General features: G+C 38.5%; 1 protein-coding gene across 1 annotated transcript in view; it reads right to left on the reverse strand.

Moving 5' to 3' along the window:
* Nuak (Nuak family kinase 1) overlaps positions 1-5,848 on the reverse strand; it is a 161,196-nt gene extending 155,348 nt beyond the window's left edge. Inside the window, 1 exon segment of the mRNA XM_019045871.2 lies at positions 5,565-5,848. The gene's annotated coding sequence lies outside the window, so the exon portion shown is untranslated.
* Positions 5,849-11,552: the final 5,704 nt, after the last annotated feature.

An 11,552-nucleotide genomic window follows, 5' to 3' on the forward strand; every position in this document is an offset into this window, starting at 1 on the left:
GAAAGCCGGAAATCGGTAGTTTCCACGATGAAACGACCATACTTTTGCCGATTTACCACTTTTGAGACCTACGTCTTGAAGGGCGTTTCGGGATCTCTAAAAAAAGGTTTCAATTTTTTTTTTCAAAATGTTTCTTCAGTTTTACACATCATGGCATATTTTGAGCGAACAGCAACTTAACTTTTCTCAAATTTCAAAAATAAGAGACACCCTGAGGGGGGTACCCCTTGAGGGATCTTGAAATATTATTATTTTCAAATTCGAAAAAAGGTTCGTAATCAGAAAATTAATTGGGGCCAGCGGTTTTTAATAATCTGCTCTTCAATTTCGAAAAATTTAAAAAACAGGCTACCCTTGGGTCAATACCTCCTGAACTTTCCCCCTCACCAAGACAACGACTTTGGTTCCGCAAAATTACATTCAACTGATATGAACTGAAAGTGATTTCACAGTGGTATTTCTGTAAAGAGTTAGTTAATGAATTTATTTACTTGCCTTACAGGACTTAAAAACTGGTGAAGACTTCAAATGAGAGGGGCCAACGGCAAAACTGGAGGCGACCGCGACCGAGGCGGATTTTCGCTAGCTGGGGTCCAAAGTGTTATTTTGGGGCCATTTTGCAACTCGGCAGAGCGCGATACGCGTATTATTTTTAGCTTGCCTACTAACATCGCTAGCTGACACTAAGCTCTGACACCATGCTTCGCCTTAGCCGAGCTTTCATTTCGACGCTCTTCCGTCAATTTTTTTGTTTCCTCATCTTCTTTATCGTCGTTTTCTCCTCTCTAATAAATCTATTTTTAATTCATAACTTCAATTTCCGTCCATTATTTAGCAGACTTCCAAAGACCAGCAGAATTGCAACCTTTAGAGATTGGCACAGATTTTCCTAGCCCAAGGAAATCGCGCAGATCATCTGAGAGGACGATGGTCAGCTACAACGCCGTAAGAATGAGAATAAAGGACAAAAATAGCTGTTTGGCAATAAATGTTGTCCATCCTCTTGGTAGGTCCTACCAAAAAGATTGCGAGTAGTGAGGAAGTAATATTTACATCTGTGTGCTTGTATGCTTCTCTTCCTCGGAGGAAATGGATGGTTACACGGAATGAAGGATTGCACTGTAGATAGACAATCGATCTTCAGGAATTATTTGGGAATATTTCTTCTCTGATTTTTTGTTTGATCGTTCATTTATTATCAAGTGTTTATTTTTTCTTTTATCATTACTAAACTTTGGTTGACCCTCATTTTGTTAACTTTTTATTGATCCTTATTAGGGTGGTTCTTATTTTTCGACTTTTCGAAAATCAAATATCTGACCCTCCTAAAAGTTGTCATTTGGTGTGAAAAGAACCTACAAAAAATTTCAGCCCGATCGGATCCTACTATAAGTGGTGCCGCCGGGGCTGGAGTACCTGTATAGGGAGAGTATGGACAGACCGGTTCATGGAGGGCTTAGGGCCCAAAAGTGCAGCCACCCTTCTGAGCAACTTCTAACACACAAAATTTCACTGCCAGCCTACAGATTTCAATTCTAACCAAGATGGCTAAGAATGTACATAAATGAGCGTTCTTTCGCAAAAATAAGTAAATTTATGCAAAAAGTAAGCCAAATACATGCTTCCTAAACGACGGTTCGTAACAATTGTATTTGTAAATCGCTCTGGACATTCGAAATTCATAGGTTGGCTGCCCTTTTGGGCCCTAACTTTATTCGCGGAGGCATCGGTGAAGGCCTGATGGACTTTCGGAGTTTCAGATCTGTCCATACTCTCCCTACACAGGTCCTCTAGCCGAGGCCAGGGACTAGATCTGCAGGACGCCGTTCTGTTGTGAGCGGGTGATTGCAGCGCATTCTCGCGTAGGACCCTAGTCAACTCATAGGATCCTTCCCCCCGAACCTCGACTCATCCATCGCCCGCTCCAAAAGCGAGGTTAAGCCGAAGATTGAAAAATAACACATAAGGCGGCTGAATTCTTGAAAAATTAGTATATTTTTGGCGTTTTTCGACCCCTTTCAACAAGGAAGGGTACGACGCACACAAACGTAGAGTGAAAAATTCGATTTTTTGCAGTTATACGCGATCCTACGGATTTTAATGAAGTACAACAACTGATAACAGCAGTGAGTCGCGAGGGTCCTACGCGAGATAGCAGCACTAGCACCTGCTCACGAATTTTTACATTGGCTCTTACGGGAGTCCGGGGTCCTATAGAACTGGTCCCTGCCGGGGCCGACAAGTCTCCAAGCGGGAACTTCAAATTCCGGACAAGTTTTTTCGTCATTTCGCGAATTTTTTTCTCCCCTTTAAAATGTAGCTACGCCTTTAAAACTTTTGGAGGTAACACAATTTATAGAGTACTTAACGAGAAAAATAACGCACTTAACCTTATCATTTTTAAAATGCCCTTTTCAACCCCTCAAAATAGCAACATCGTGCGATTTCGCCGATTTTTACGAACATTCTTCGCGCACGGTTTGCCTGAACGAATTTAAAATTTTTGACAAATCAAAAGCAATGACACTTCAGATTTATGAAGTAGAGTGTCTGCCGAGTTAATTAATTTAAAAAGAAAAACATTCTGTCGACCTCCTGGAAAATAAAGTCGACTTACAGGTACCTATTTTAGGGCTAAGAGGGGCAACTTACGAATGGTAAGTCCCGTTTTGTCACTGAAAATAAAGTGCCTCGATAGTTATAATGCCTAGGTTTTTTGAATACTTACGGTTATTTTAAATACTCGATCACTAAAACCATAGATATTAGGAACATGTTAAATTTTGGAGACCTGGAATTACCCATCGGAACCGAAAATTTCTCAAATTCTCCATGAAGCTCTCCAAAAACGGCCTGCTTTCTGGGCCGTCGATTCGGCCATCGAACCGAGTTTGAAATGGAAGCTTATAATGACCAGGAGCTCACAGAAAAGATTCAATATGAGCGTAGGAACGGTTTCCTAGTGTCGGGGGGGGGGGGGGGGGGGGAGGCTGAGCAAATCCGATCTATTATTCGCCGTTTTCTTGTTAAATTGACGTTGCCGCGGGCTTCTGCTTCTAGTCGTTGTTCACACATGTTCAGCCTGTCGATAATATACAATTTTTTAACAAAGAATTAGATTTTCACATCAAGGAATCGATCCATTGATTCGCTTAATCAATTTTTCCCGATTTCACAAGGAACATTGGTGGTTTCCGGTATCGATATTCGTCAGTATCTATAAACAAAAGAATTCTATGTAACCCACATGTCTTGAACATGTAAACATAGCCTCAAAAGTCAATTGAGTAATGTGTGGGAACGGGTATTTGGGTGATAGGTTTTTGGTTCCTCCGAGTACCACATGGCAATTACTTAGGAATGATATTGATGGGAATTTTCTCTTTTCCAGCAGGCCGATTATTTAAATTTTGTGTTTGTTGGGCAGACATACGTTAAACGGCGGATCGTGATTGATCGGGTATGTCCCATCGCTGCTTTGTCAGGTGGAATTCACACCAAGCTTAAAGGGCTTTTTCTTCATCCATGGAACGCTATGAGAGAGAGATCAGAGACAGAGATCTTTGCGGTTTCGGCCGGTTCAACCAGCCTAACCACAGCCTCAACCCACCACGGAAGAGCATTCCAAGCATTCCATTGGACCAGACGGAACAGGCTGGAATGCACCAGAGGTACAGGATAATAAAATGATGCATTCCGTAGCGATCCTCTGCGGTTCGGATAAAAAAAAAGCCCTAAAGGCACCTCTTGAGTTCCTGACAGTATGTTGTCTATTCCACCTGATAAGGCAGCGACAAGACGTAGCCGACCAATCATGCTTCGCCAAATGACCAATGTCCGCCAGACAGACACAAAATTTCAATAATCAGCCCGCAGCTTTTCTAACTTAAATCCTGCATTTAGGTTTGAGGTTCCAAAGGCTAGTAGTCAATATCCTAATCGTCCAAAATCTTAAAATCCAAAAAAAAAAAGAACATAAATCCTAAATCTACTGTATGTTCACTTTGAATGTTTCCCACAACCCAGTATATTCTGATAAAGGAAGCCGCCTAGAAGGATCTCTCTGCGTGAAAATGGTGACGGCTTGAACAAACAAATTACCCTCTCTATTAAAACATTTCCTTACCCCTACATTTCTTGTAATATCAAGTATGAAATTTGTATACAGATGGCTGTAGGTTCCACAATTAGGAATATAAGCCAAGCCAATAAACCAATAGAAGAGAAGAAGAAGGTTAGAGGTTATCTTCTACTTCTACTGTTATGAACCTTACGATCAAAGACATAAAGACGGAGTGCTCGTATCTAAAAGCACGGGGAAAAAGTGAAGCCTGGTTTGGCGGTGGGTGCTTGTGTGAGTGTGTAAATGAGCGCGGGAATCCATGGCGGCAAACGGAAATTTGATTTGAACTTGTCCTCTTGATTTTTCCACATTTCTTCTTCGAAACGTATTTAAAATGCCTAAAACGAATATATTAAGAAAGTTGGGACTGCGTCCTATTATAATACACCTACTTTTACTCGGTAACAGGCAGTAATCTCAGATAAAGTTAGTTTTTCTTCTGCTCATGGTGGGTCTGCCGGTTCAAACAGGCCGTTACAGTCGTAGATGACCGTTACTCCCAAATGAAATTAATCGGTCGACGACGGACCAAAACTAACCTAAAGTTAAAAAATATGAGTGTGTAAGTGAATTTGGGCAAAAATCAACCTAAAATACTTTGTTTCCGCAATTTTATTTAGTTCCCTCCCTACATTAGAATTTCAAACTTGTCCCGATTTCGCCGCCATTCCTCTAGCCAATAGTAGAGGTGATTGAAAAGAAGCTTCATTTTTCGCTTTTCGCGCTCTGTCTTTATGTCTTTGCTTACGATACATCAAACCACAATCAAGTACGTTCCATTAGGGAAGCAAGGAATAATCAGCAGCCTGCTTGTTGAAACTTTAACTAGCTTCGTCGGAACGGTAAGATAAGACATGGCCATATCTGCGCTGGGTAATATATCGATTTTTGATTCTTGACATGCCACCATAAATTTCAACAATCTGGCTGTAGGAATTGACCTGAATAAAACCAGGCTACACACAACGTACAACAAGACCAATCCACACAGGTCAGTCATTCCCGAGGACGAGTTTTGGTACTATACTGCGCAGTGACGTAGTATTGAGTGCAAGCAATGTATTTCTTATGGGAGCACCCATTGTGACGTAGCATTGAGTGCTGCGAGATAGGGCCAGGCGGGGGACTGGATTTCAAAAAAGCTGCGCAATGACTGACCTGTGTGGATTGGTCTTGACGTAGAATTTAAATGGCAACTGGTAAGATGTTGGATCATACATTCCAGTGATCAACCTGAGCTGAACAAGCTATTTCTTCCACAAACCAGCAGTAAGCTTTTCGCCAGAGAATGGACTGCTAGTTCTGATCACTGGTCGGGGTTATCAGAGGTCTTACAAATGGCCATAATAATTCCCCATAATCAAATCATTGTATCTTAGAAACAGTTTGTGTGATGCAAAGTGAACGCTGTGAAGGTAAAAATCAGAAGCCTGGGACTTACCAAGTTGGAGGATCTTTCCGGTCCTTCCCATCTTTAGTTAGTTCATTATACCTCAAAGCGCACAGATGCAGCACACATAAGACAGAAAAACTTGGCCTAAAAGAATCAAACGTCGGAATGAAAGGAAAGTTCAGTTGATCACTTGGAGAACAAAAATAATGAAATGATCCCGAATTCCCGATTGCCGAGATCGGTAATTCGGTGACGCCGGCGCCCGGTGGGTGGGATGATGCAATACCGTGACTGACTCAAGCTTCAAGCATAGAGTAATGAATTGGTAATGATGCTTCGCAATTCTTGTCACTCTTGTAAAATGCGTGCCCGTGACAGGGACGAGTTCTACAGGACGCCGTTCTGTTGTGAGCGGGTGATTGCAGCGCATTCTCGCGTAGGACCCTAGTCAACTCAGAGCACTATGGGCAATCAGGAAATGGTCAGATTATCATGAAATTTGGTGTGCTCATGTTTTTAGGGTCGGACTTCGATTTCAAACGTGGTAGAGTGAAGTTCAGTCGTCGTCCGCTCTCGGATAATAAAAAAGAGGGTTATACAAAATCGGCGATTTTACCCCCCTCTTGGATTTTGCCCGGAGTTGGATATGTTGTTCCCTATCACAAGACACGCCTTTTTCCGGCGTTGGCAAGTTCACCCGAAATTTTTCCCGCGCGCTACAGCGTTGCCAAGTTGAAAACAGGCAAATTCCGTAAGTGGCGTTAAAATTGAGCTATGAAGTTGCGGTTTTAACGAAAATTCTCTAAAAATTGCGTACTTTTAGGAAATGACCATCAATTTAATGTTGCATTAATTTTAACATGCATTGTTGCCAATTTTTCGATTTTTTAATTCGACTAATTTTACAAACCCGCAAATATCCAAAAAAGCTATCTTCAAATTTGAATAAAAAGTTGTCTAATCGATAGTTCGTTTGATTCCGCATCCATCGATATATTATAGCTCGCTGGGAAACTTTTGGTTCGCGAGATATCATAGTTTTTGTAAATAGCTTTATGGAGCGACGACGCTTTTTGAGTCCGGGCGGATAGAAATTTTAGCCTCCAAAAACACAGGTCAGCATTAATTCCATGGTTTCCTACGTAATTTTTAGCGCTGAATCCGAATTTGACCATTTCATAACAAAATTGTCACCAAGAAGTTGCCAAATTGGGCAAAAATGGCTTAAAATCGGCCTTTTTGGCGGATTATGGCCAGTGACTTGCCAGGAGTTGATCAGACGACAAAATTGGTTACTTCCACAGTTAAAACTCGTTGAACTTTCCACAACCTGAGTCAAATTCTTTCTGCTCGCGGCAAAATTAAATGCGCGACAAGCAGCAAACTGAAAAAAAGACACCAAAATCGGCGCTTTTTGCGGTTTTTGTCCTAAGTTTCTGGTTTTCCGATTAAGAGAATGTTTCTAGACTAAACTAATGAACAACATGAGCAGAATTTAACAAAAATGAACAATAAAATAAAATCGAACGTATTCTGATGTTGCCAAGCTTAAACAAAATACTTGAATTTTCGCCGGTTTTTTCGATATTTGTCCTATATTCTTTGTTCACTTCTTATTTTTAAATTATTTAAATGTATCTCTCGTGCAAAATAATAAACTTTTGCAGAATAATTTAATTTTTAACCTAGATATAAACTAATTACTAGGATTTTTATTCCAGAGAGGAAAAATTCATAAAGCAGTGAGTTTTGTCGAATCGTGTCAATAAATCACATTTTGAAACAGTAATCGAAAACTTTCTGCTAAAAATTAATGAATAAAATGTACTCCTCCGACTGACTTCATTAAAACAAGACAAGACGCATTGCAATATTGCCAAAATTACGTAGAATCGTTGAATTTTGGCGGTATTTGACAGTTATTATTCATCGCCCTATATTCAGTATACAGTTTTATTTTATAATTCTGAGAAAATGGAGTTTAATAGAAAAAAGTATCAATACCAAAGTGAAGAAGCCGCCTAGGAAAGGGCAATAAGAGGCTTAAAGGAACAAAGGCGCTCCAAATTACTGAGGACCTGTGGAGGACATGGAACTATGGCAGTTAGGCGTTGCGGGGCGCGGACTACTGTCAAAGCAGCTCCTATCTATGTATGTAACAATACAATAGTTTGTCGTTACACTCTGTGTAATTCAGATTTTCCTAAGAAATGTTCATTCAGTCGGAAAACCAGAAACTTAGGACAAAAACCGCAAAAAGCGCCGATTTTGGTGTCTTTTTTTCAGTTTGCTGCTTGTCGCGCATTTAATTTTGCCGCGAGCAGGAAGAATTTGACTCAGGTTGTGGAAAGTTCAACGAGTTTTAACTGTGGAAGTAACCAATTTTGTCGTCTGATCAACTCCTGGCAAGTCACTGGCCATAATCCGCCAAAAAGGCCGATTTTAAGCCATTTTTGCCCAATTTGGCAACTTCTTGGTGACAATTTTGTTATGAAATGGTCAAATTCGGATTCAGCGCCAAAAATTACATAGGAAACCATGGAATTAATGCTGACCTGTGTTTTTGGAGGCTAAAATTTCTATCCGCCCGGACTCAAAAAGCGTCGTCGCTCCATAAAGCTATTTACAAAAACTATGATATCTCGCGAACCAAAAGTTTCCCAGCGAGCTATAATATATCGATGGATGCGGAATCAAACGAACTATCGATTAGACAACTTTTTATTCAAATTTGAAGATAGCTTTTTTGGATATTTGCGGGTTTGTAAAATTAGTCGAATTAAAAAATCGAAAATTGGCAACAATGCATGTAAAATTAATGCAACATTAAATTGATGGTCATTTCCTAAAAGTACGCAATTTTTAGAGAATTTTCGTTAAAACCGCAACTTCATAGCTCAATTTTAACGCCACTTACGGAATTTGCCTGTTTTCAACTTGGCAACGCTGTAGCGCGCGGGAAAAATTTCGGGTGAACTTGCCAACGCCGGAAAAAGGCGTGTCTTGTGATAGGGAACAACATATCCAACTCCGGGCAAAATCCAAGAGGGGGGTAAAATCGCCGATTTTGTATAACCCTCTTTTCACCTATTTCTAGGTGGAATCTAGTAGTTTGTGTTATATCAAATGAAAGATCTTCTTTCATAGAATAGTTTTAGATACGTTGTTTTCCCGGTCGAAGTGCTGCGAACAAGATATCATGAACCTAATCTAGTGATTATATAACATTTTGTAAGTCTCTCGCATTGTTATCAACACATTATCAGTGATTCAAGTGTAGATTGTGACAACCGTGCCGCAGGCTCTTATCGGATTATAACATGAGTGCCTTTCTGCTGTTAGCTGTTCCCATAGCCGATCTATTTATGTAGGTAAACAAAAAACAATGTATACGTTTCTCTTTACCCCTGACTATCTCTGCGAGCATAAGCGGAAAATTAATGACTGTGAAATATGTAATAAAATCGAAGGTACTCATGTACCCTGCCAACATCAAGAGATAGGATTCCTTTGCAAAACCTGCTATAAGTATCTTATCTCCGACGACGAAGAAAAAATCCCTTATGTGGTCTGGGAATGTATTAATGATCTTCCATCTCTTAAAATTTTAAAAAAGCGTCAATCGGCTCTTTATAATATTATTATCAAAGAATATCCGATAATCCAGTTTCCGAAATTACATCAGAAGAAAGAAAAAGAAAAAAAGCAGGCCACAAATGTTGAAGTCCCAAGCTCCACATCTTCATCCTCATCGACATCGCAGTGCGAACGGAAAGAGGAAAGTCCTCCAAAGGATGAGGAAACACCCGAAATTGATCAACCTACAATGAGAAGAAAAAATCATCTCTTCCAGTTTGAAGGAAACTTAAAATGCCAGCATAATAGACTTTTATCATCTTGTAATCTCTCTTGTGCTCCTGTATCATTAGCCGATTTAAAAGACAAGGCTAAATGTTTACATAGAATTCCAATTTTTGACTGTAATCATTGTAAACAGTTGATTCTAATTCTCAGAAAAGAAAAAGAATATGCCCCATTCAAAACAATTACTAAAGCAGATTACATCGCCCTTAGTCTATATGAGATTTTATACCTAAACCCAAATAATAAGAAACCAATACAGCATAAGAAACCAAAGATAGAAGAGAAATCAAACATTAATCAAAATCAAATCAGTAAAGATAAACCTAAACTAACTCAAGATACTAATTCAGAATTAGATAACGCTAAAACTAAAAGAGATTTTAAAATCCTAACAGAAGAAATGGAAACTGACTCAGAATCAATAAACACCCAAGATAAAAATAAAAATAAAAACCCTGATCCTAAAGATAACAATTCCAATGAAAAAGTAAATAATCTACCAGAAAGTAACACCCCAGACCCTAAAATTCGTAAACCCCCTCCAATTTTTATTCTTAAAGAAAAACCCCAAGAAATTAAAAAATTATTGGAAGGTTATAATCTTGAAAATTTCTCCTTAAAAGTAGTATCTAACAAACAGATCAAAGTAAAAACTAAAACTCTGGAAGAATTCAAATTTTTCTCATCTAAACTTGTCGATCTAGGGGTTGAACATTACTCGTTCCAACCTTTCCAAGGAAAAATTGTGAGAAGAATCATCAGAGGTCTACCTGTGGATTTCAACTTAGGAACCCTTAAATTGGAACTCGAAAAATTTGAATTTCTAGTAGTTAAAAACATAACTCAGTTAAGACATAATGTCACTAAACACCCAATCCCACTCTATAGAATAGATTTTAAAAGTCACTTAAAATTATGGGAAAAATTAGATAACATAAAAACCCTAAATAATTATGAAGTTAATTTTGACAGATTGGGTATTAAACAACCAGAGATTCCTATCTGTAAGGTCTGCCTCAACTATGGCCATATCAAAAATTATTGTAAAGCTAAATTGGTATGTTTAATTTGTAATGATAATCACCATAGCAAAACATGTCCAATCCCAGAAACAGCAACTAATAAAAACGAAGTTTGGAAACCTACTTGTCTTCATTGCAAAGAAGCACATTTTACTACATGGAAGGGATGCAAGGTGTACAAAAAATTAAGACAACAAAGAATAGATAAGTATAAAAAAATCAACGAAGAATGTAAAAAAATGGCTACGGAAGAGAAAGACCTTACAGATGTACAAGTTGGGGAATTAAAAGCAAATAATAAAAATCTTAGTTATATTGACGAAATTAAAAGACTTAAATCAGAATTAAAAACATCAGAAAAGAGAAGAATTGAAGAAATTTCCCAACTTAAAAAAGACATCTCCTCTTTAAAAAATGAGATCGTAGAAATAAAATTAATGCTTAAAAATTAAAATTTATAAACTAAATCTATGTAGTAAAATTTCAGAGGAAATTCTCATTAATTAAAGTTGTTATCCCATTAATTCATTTAGGAATTAATGGATCTCCATTAATTCATTTAGGAATTCATGGATCTACACCATCACTAAGTAGAAGGTCTAAGATCCTTAGTATAAAGTAGACCATACTTCAAATCCTTTTTCTCCTCATGGTTTTTTGGTTTGAGGTATTTTGATCATCTCAAACAGCTAAAAATTTTTCCCACAAATGTTCAACATCCGTAGCGGCATTGAAATTTTCAATTACTTTTTATCTGATAAGTTGCTCAATTAGTTAACTCCGTGTCTATTGACACCTCGAATTTAATTCCGTAGATTTTTATCTGTATATTAGTCACTAGATTAGCTATGTTTATGCGAGCCTCTTAACCTAACTTCAATCGAAACCTGAGTTTGAAACCAAGGTTCAAATCACGGCATAAACGTTACGGAACTAACGAAATGTAGGTTTCCGAAATTTGTGTTTGAAACCTTATTTTACACTAAAGACTAGGTTTTCGCACTCCGCATAAACGAACCGGAGGTTGAAATTAGTTGAAATTCGACTTCAAATGCGATTTTCAGGTGCGCGATCGGCAATATGGCGGATTTATTATCATACCGTTCGTAAACAACAGGTCCTTCTCCCACGATTTAGCTTTAATTTTGCC

This window comes from Bemisia tabaci, chromosome 1, assembly GCF_918797505.1.
Source record: "Bemisia tabaci chromosome 1, PGI_BMITA_v3".
In the NCBI taxonomy this organism is placed as follows: Eukaryota; Metazoa; Arthropoda; class Insecta; order Hemiptera; family Aleyrodidae; genus Bemisia; species Bemisia tabaci.